Here is a 7,764-nt window from a genome sequence, read left to right on the forward strand (position 1 = left end):
TAGTGGACCTTTGGTTATTAATAATCATCAAACCAAGAGTATTATAAGAGATTAGAGTCACAGAAGTAAATACTTTTGAAATCATGATAGAAGAATGAGAGATGGACTATTAATACTGCTGTTGGAATTCATGCTTTTAATGACATGGGAAAAGGTTGTCACGTGACACTCATGATGGTACTGTAACTATTGCTAGCTTGTTCAGTTTTGTGAGTTTGGAACACTTTGTATGTAACAAGAAGTATAGTGTTTGAAATGGGCCTTTAACATAAAAGCTAAAAACCTCTGAAAAGCTGCTAAGTGCCTGGAAGCCAGCTCTGTTCAGTTATTTGTATGACATTTTGCCTGGAATGGTGTACCCTTAAGTACTTTTGGAGGAAAATAATTAAATATGGCCATAAAACTGAAAGAAACAGGTGACTGTAGGTTTTTATTCTACTATAAACTAATTTGTTGACTTTCTCTCTAAATTTCCATTTAATTTTGTATTGGAGCTGTAATTTTCTATTGGAACTACACAATTTAAAAAAGAAATTAATCACATGGTGTCTTTTCCTTAAAGGTATTATTGTGTAATCAGAAAGAATGTACGTATGAAAAAGCTAGAGAACATTTATAAGGTGACATGTGAGTACTGACCAAATGTATTATTCAGGACTCTTAGTTGCAAATGACAAAAGTCCTAATCTAGTTAGTTTGGGGAAAATGGATTTATTGGTTTACATAACTGAGAAGCATAGGGAGTAGAGCTACCTTTTGGCTAAATGGATGCCCTGAGGTCACTTATTCTCTCCTCATCCATCATCTCGTCTTTCTTCTATAATAGCTTTAATCTCAGGCAATGTCTTCCTGATTAGTGGTAGAGTTGGCTATTGGAGGGAAGTTTTAAATTCATATTATCTTTATAGCAAACAGTTTCAATCAAAAGCACATGCCTTGAAGACATACAAATGGCCAAGAGATGCATGAAAATATGGTTAGCATCACTATTCATCAGGGAAATGCAAATTAAAACCATAATGAGATATTATCTTCTACCAGTCAGATATGGCCAGTATCAAAGAGAAAAGAAACAAGTGTTGGTGAGGAGATGGAGAAAAGGGAACTTTTTCACACTATTAGTGAGATTATACACTGTTGTAGCCACTATGGAAAAAGTTTTTTCTCAAATGATTGAAAATAGAACTACCATATGATCCAATAATTCCACTACTGGGTATTTGCCCAAAGAAAATGAAGGCACTAATTTGAAAAGATTATATGCACCCTTATGTTTATTGCAGTATTATTTACCATAGCTAAGTTATGAAAGCAATCCATGTGTCTATCAGTATGTACATATATAGAATATTATATATATGTTAGAATATATATATATGTATATGTACATATTTTGGAATATTCTGTAGCAAAAAAATTCCATAATATTATGGAATATTGTATAGCCATAAAAAAGATGAGATTGTGCCATTTGAGACAACATGGATGAACCTAGAGGGTATTATGCTAAGTGAAATAAGCCAAAGAAAGTCATATATCATATGATTTCACTTAGATATGGGATCTAAAAATTAAAACAAACAAAAAACAAAAACAGACTCATAAATGGAAAGAATAAACTGAGGTTTGCCAGAGGGGAGGGAGGTAGGGGGCTGGGCAAAATGGGTGAAAAGAAGTGAGAGATACAGGCTTCCAGTTATGGAATGAATAAATCACGGGAATAAAAGGCACAGCATAAGGAATACAGTCAATGATACTGTAATAGCAGTGTATTATGATACAAGATATCTACACTTGGTGAATTTAGCATAATGTATACACTTGTTGAATCACTACATTGTGCACCTGAAACTCATGTAACATGTGTGTCAACTAGAAAGAAAGAAAAAGAGAAAGAAAAATAGAAAAAGGAAAGAAGGGAGAGAGGAAGGAAATGACTCTTTTCTGTTATTTGCAGGTAAAGTTGCAATGAAGGTTGTGATTGGTCTGAACTAGATCCTATACCATCCCAGAGTATCTTGTGAGCAGGTATTAGGTACTCTGGCCCATCTTGGGTCATGTGCTCATCTGCACAGAAAGTGAGAATGGGATGAAAAGAGTCATAAATTGAAATTTCCATGAAAAGACAGACTGTAAACAACAAGAGAATGAGAAAAAACAGGATGGACAGACAAAACCTATGATTATCATACCCCACTACCATTTATTTCTTGACGGCTCAACAACAAACTTCCTTTGCATGAATCATTTCAAAATGCACTGCCTGCCAGTGGAAGTATTAGACTTAGATCCAAAAATGCACTTATCCCTGAAGCTAAGAGAGGGAAGTCAATGTCTCATCCAGGTATTCCCTTGAATTCCCAGATCCTCATCTATGTTAACTCCATCCTCTCACATTTTACATTCTGTTACTAGCAGCATTTTACTTCCTGATATTTCTGTGTCAGTCAGGGCTCTCTTGTATAAAAGTGATAGAAAACTAGTGGAAACTATTTCTTTCCAAAAGAAATTCATTGGCTCCTATAAATGAAAGTTTACAACTGCATCTCAGGTATGATGGATTCAGGGATAAAAATGATACTATCAGGACATCACCTCTCTCCACTGACTCTTAGTTGATTTAATTTGGAGGCAGTTTTTCTAACACGGTAGCAGAGCTGGACTGCTATATCTGTAAGCTTACTTCAATGGCATAGCCAGTTTCAATGATTAGTGTCTACTTTTCAGGGTCCAGCAAAGTTGTCAGGGACTGAGCTAACTGACAGGAAAATGCCCATCCCTCAGCCAGGCACTGATGTTTGGCATATATGTGTGTGTGTTGGGTGGGGTGGGGTGCTGGGTGGAATACTCTGATTTGCTGGCCTTATGTCATGTGAACCCCTCAGTTGTAGTGATAATAGGGAGAGGTCAGCTCTATCTGGACCGTGTGTAGTAGGTTTCGCATGAAAATGAGAGCCTATTTTCAGCAAAAATAGATTACATAGAAAGATAACACACAAAGGCCATGACTGCTCCACTACCCAATAAGTGATAGAGTGATAAAAAAAATTAGTCTTCATTGAGTTCTTATAATGTACCAAATATTTGGTACATTGGTTCACATTTATTAGATAAATTTTCTCCAAATTACATACTAGCAATTAGTGCTACTAGGATTTTTAAAATCTGTCTAGTAACTCATGGCATTTTAGTATATTCCCTACCACTTTAGAGAAGGCAATCCTGTATTTCCTTCTCAGAAAACTAGATTTTGGAAAACTAGGGAGAGCCTTGGAGCATATAAAGAGAAAGATAAATGATGTGGATATGGGAAGAATAGGACATGCAAGAAATAAGGTTGGAGTCTACTTGATCAGAACTGATTAGAGGGGATCCCAGAGTGGAACCATGAGAAATACCAGTGGACCAGACATACACTAAGTTTCCTTCATAGACATCCTTAAATGCTTAGCTGGGAAGTTTGGATTTGTCCTGAAATATGATAAAAAAAAAATCAGTTGTTAAGAATTTTGAGCAGAAAGGGTCTATGACAAAAAGAATGCTGAGATTTGTGCATAGTGATAGGCAGAGGGTACTAAAGAAGGCTCTCCAGGCAGAGAGATAAACTGCCAGACTATTATATCAGCTTCTTGATATGTAGTGATAAGAATTCAGACTAAAGAAGTGGCAGGAGTAATTGAAAACCAAGATTCAGATGGATGATTTTGAAACTCTGGGATATATAGAAGAGCATCCAGTAGAATGTTCTAACATGCAGATTCCAGGGATATTCTTCAGCTTTAACAGGTCTGGAGTGGGGCACAGCAATGTGTATTTTAACAACCACTTAAGATGAGTGGATGCAGGTCATTCATAGGCCCCATTTTGTTTCTGAGGAGGATTAGACAGGTGTGTGATTCATTATGAAGGGCAATCAAGACAGGAGGAGAGGGGAATCTGCTGTTGATGGTAATTGGAAGGTTGAGAAAGGGCCCTGATTATAGGGAGAGTTGATGAATTCTGTTTACATAATTCTTATTCACGTTAATGTTTGAACTTCTGGTATGTTGATTTCAGTTGTTATCTGTGTATATAAAGCTGTTGATAGAAAGGTGTTCTGGAATGAAAACTATTAGGCATTTGTCCTTGATCACCAATACTGGAATTGCTCTGGGCACTTACTGCTTTGGCTGGTTTGGAGCAGAGTTTGAAGTGGAAGAGGGAAGTGAATGTAATAAAAGCCATGCTGAAGCTGTGTGTTTTTCAAAATGTCTGGTTAGACAGTCTTTTCCTTGCCTAGAAATTATGACTATCAAAACTACTGTCATGGTATCTGAAAAACCAAGATGAAAGTGTTGCTAGTATGAAACATGGATGCTAAAATTCTCTTAGCATATCTCACAGTGGCCGAGATGTTAATAATGTTGCCAATGATTTCTACCCATTAAGGTAACAGTACCTCATGGGACAAATTATCTCCTTTGAGCTAAGTCTGTCTAATTATAGTATTCTTTCAATTTACCTAAATAGTTTAAGAAAGATTCACTATTCCAAGAAAATGCAATGTTGATAGTTTTTCTTTTCTCTTTTACTTTCAGATTTGGACCACCCTTTCCTGGATCTCTGTGACCCATATTGGGCAACCAAGATATCTTTGTGGCATGATCACTTCTTAACTTCTCAGAGGTCCCTTCTACAGTTTCAGTTATTTTAGTGAGGGAGAGAAAAGTTGTCTCCATAAGTCATTTAACATTTCTAAGTATCATTTGCCAAGTAAGCCCTTCACCAAAGGCATTTTCTCTCTATGATACTGAGCGGTTTCATGAAATGTGATTAATATAGTATTTATTTACTCACAGGAGAAATGCTTTCGCTCAGCCTTTCTTTTTTAAAAAAGCTTTTTGGCCTTTCTTTCTTGATGCTAACTCAGTAAAGATGTCTGTCTGATCTAGAGAGGTTATGAGTTTTCATTTCTTTCTTCCCAGGTCAATGTATATATTTGTGTAAGAGTAAAGCAGGTTTAAATGAAAACTTACCCTCTACCCTAGTATTTATTACCCTGATATATTTGGTCACAGTGTACTTTTCTCTATTTTTTTTTTTTTACTATAAGTGAATATAATTTTAATCCTTTGAGACTTTCTCCCCCATTCTGCTACATTTTGCTGTATGCAAATCATACCCCTATTATATGGCTTTAACAGAAGGAAAAAATACTAAAATGATAGGGATTTACCATCTTGATCATTCATAGGAGCTCTCCACTCCTCCTCCTTTTTGTTGCGTTTATTCTGTACAGTAAAGTACGTTATTTTGTTGTAAGCATCAAGGCCAAGGGGACAATAACTTAGAAGTTACATGATCCCTTTCCTTTTCTGTTAATCATTTTTCCCTGCCTTCTCTCTCTTTCTCTTTTTTTCTCCCTCTCTCTAATGTAATCTCTAGCATTGCCTTTCTAAGATAGCAGGAAGGTATATTGGGTTACTTTTTCATATGGCATACATGGACTAAAATCTCTTCCCCACAAAATCTGTGGCTACTTAGCTTACATGTATATACATATTCAGCTATTAATCTCAACGACTGATCTCTTCGTGTCCATCTTTCAATGACTGGGAGTGCGAAACTAAAGTCCAATTATGCATTCTAGGAGAAAGCAGCCATCATAAAATGTTCACATTGTTTCCTCTGCTGCTTTGTTCAGACCTCATAGATAACTTCTGAGACTGATTAGAAGAGTTACTGAAATTTCAAGCAGGACTATAAAGACATTAATAATGAGCTGACAGATAATGCTGCCCTACGGAGTTGTTATCTTAGTCAGGTTGGCTCCCCCTTGGTATCATCTTCTAAAGCCTTGGACCAAAGTGCATTTGGCTGGCTCTAATCTCTTTATTATGGCATCAAAGAGTGGATAGCTACAACTTTAAAATACACACACACACACACACACACACACACACATATCCCAGAAAAACTGAGGGTGACATAACTATCAGAATAGAGTGTGATTTAACTTCTCATATGTGTGGGCATATTCTGTTTTTTCACCAATAGAGAGAGAATGGACAATAAATGTTTCCATTTTACAGTTTGTATCTGAAATGAAAGTACATTTAATTCAGCAAAACAAAGTCAATGTGCCTAAGGAATATCAGGTGTGATATTTAATTAAGAAATCCATTAGAGTCATGTTTGGAAGTTTATTTCACTTCTGAGCTTTAGTTTCCTTTTCTAAAACAAAAATTCTAGAACTTTATCATTAGACTTTGTGAAGACCAATGAGGAAAAACTATGATAGAGGGAAATATGAATAAAATTGAGGGAATAGCTTTTGGAGCTTAGCACCAGTATTTTGGGAGTAAGGTCAATGACTAATGACTGTATAGGAGATAAAGTATGTTCTAAAATAGTATTTGAGTACAGTACACCAACACCAAAATTTTAATACTTTTTTGAAAATTATAGAAAAAATTTCATCAGTTTACATATACTGTATTTATCTGTCTGTATACTAATATTGTGATCTGAAATTTCTTTTGGTATAGAATTTTCCTGGTATATTTTCCCTAATATTTTACTCTCAGCCATTCTGTTCCCTTAATTTTAAGTTTTTTGAGATAATTTTCACACTATAAAAGTCATCCATTATAAGTAGACAATTCAATGAATTTTAGCAAATTTATAGAATTCTGGAACCATCATCACAATACAGTTTTAGAGCATTTTGATCACTCCCAAAAGTTCCCTTCTGCAAGTAGCCTCTGGTCCCACTGTTCTGCTTTCTGTCTCCATAAATTTTTTCTCTTATGGACACTTTATATAAATGAAGTTAGTATGTAGTCATTATGCCTGGCTTTGTTTCATTTAGCATCATGTCCTGTTTTCATTTAGGATAATTTCATCATCTCTGTTGCTGCATGTATTAGTTGTTCAATTCTTTTTTCGGTTAAATAGTCTTCCATTGTATGAATATACCACTTTTTTTCTTATACCTTCACCTGATCATAAGCATTTTGATTCTTTCCAGCGTTGGGCTCTTATAAATAATGATGCTATGAAAATTTGCATACATACCTTTGTGTGGACATATATTTTAATTACTTTTGGGTAGATTCCTAGGAGATGAGGGGCTATATGGTAAGTATATTTTTAACTTTGTAAGATACTGCCAAGCTGTTTTCTTTAGTGGCTGTTCTACTTTACATTCCTACCTGCAATTCCCAAGGGTTCCAGTTTCTTTGCATCCTTGTTAACACTTGATATTGTCTGTCTTTTTGATTGTAGTCATTCTTGTGGGAAAGAAGTGGTGTCTCATTGTGATTTTTTTTTCTCTCATTGTGATTTTAGTTTACATTATCCTGATGACTAATGATGTCAGGCATCTTCTAATGTGATTAGTGTTTTCTTTTAAAGATTTTTATAATTTATTTTATTGAGAGAGAGAAAGCAGGAGGAGGATCAGAGGGAGAGGGATAAACAGACTCTGTGTTGAGTGTGGAGCCCAACACAGGTCTCAATCCCATGACCCTGAGATCATGACCTGAGCTGAAATCAACAGTTGGATGTTTAACTGAGCCATCCAGGCACCCCTCTTCATGTGTTTTCCTTGATGAAATGTCCATTCTATCTTTTGTCCATTATTACAGTAGTTTTTTTTTATTTTGTAGTTTTAAGTATTCTTTATATATTTGGGATACAAAACTTTTTATCAGATGTGATTTGGAATAATGCACTCTTGACTTAACTTTATGTTAATTGGTAGTTTTTCCCTCTTCCTGAAAG

General features: G+C 35.4%; 1 long non-coding RNA gene across 1 annotated transcript in view; it reads left to right on the forward strand.

Moving 5' to 3' along the window:
• The window catches only part of LOC112657580 (uncharacterized), a 40,932-nt gene extending 36,006 nt beyond the window's left edge, over positions 1 to 4,926 (forward strand). Inside the window, exon 3 of the long non-coding RNA XR_003135119.3 lies at positions 4,578 to 4,926. This is a non-coding gene — a long non-coding RNA (uncharacterized LOC112657580). The remainder of the gene's footprint in view (positions 1 to 4,577) is intronic.
• The last annotated feature ends 2,838 nt before the right edge of the window (positions 4,927 to 7,764 follow it).

The sequence above is a fragment of the Canis lupus genome, chromosome 8 (genome assembly GCF_003254725.2).
Source record: "Canis lupus dingo isolate Sandy chromosome 8, ASM325472v2, whole genome shotgun sequence".
Taxonomy (NCBI): Eukaryota; Metazoa; Chordata; class Mammalia; order Carnivora; family Canidae; genus Canis; species Canis lupus.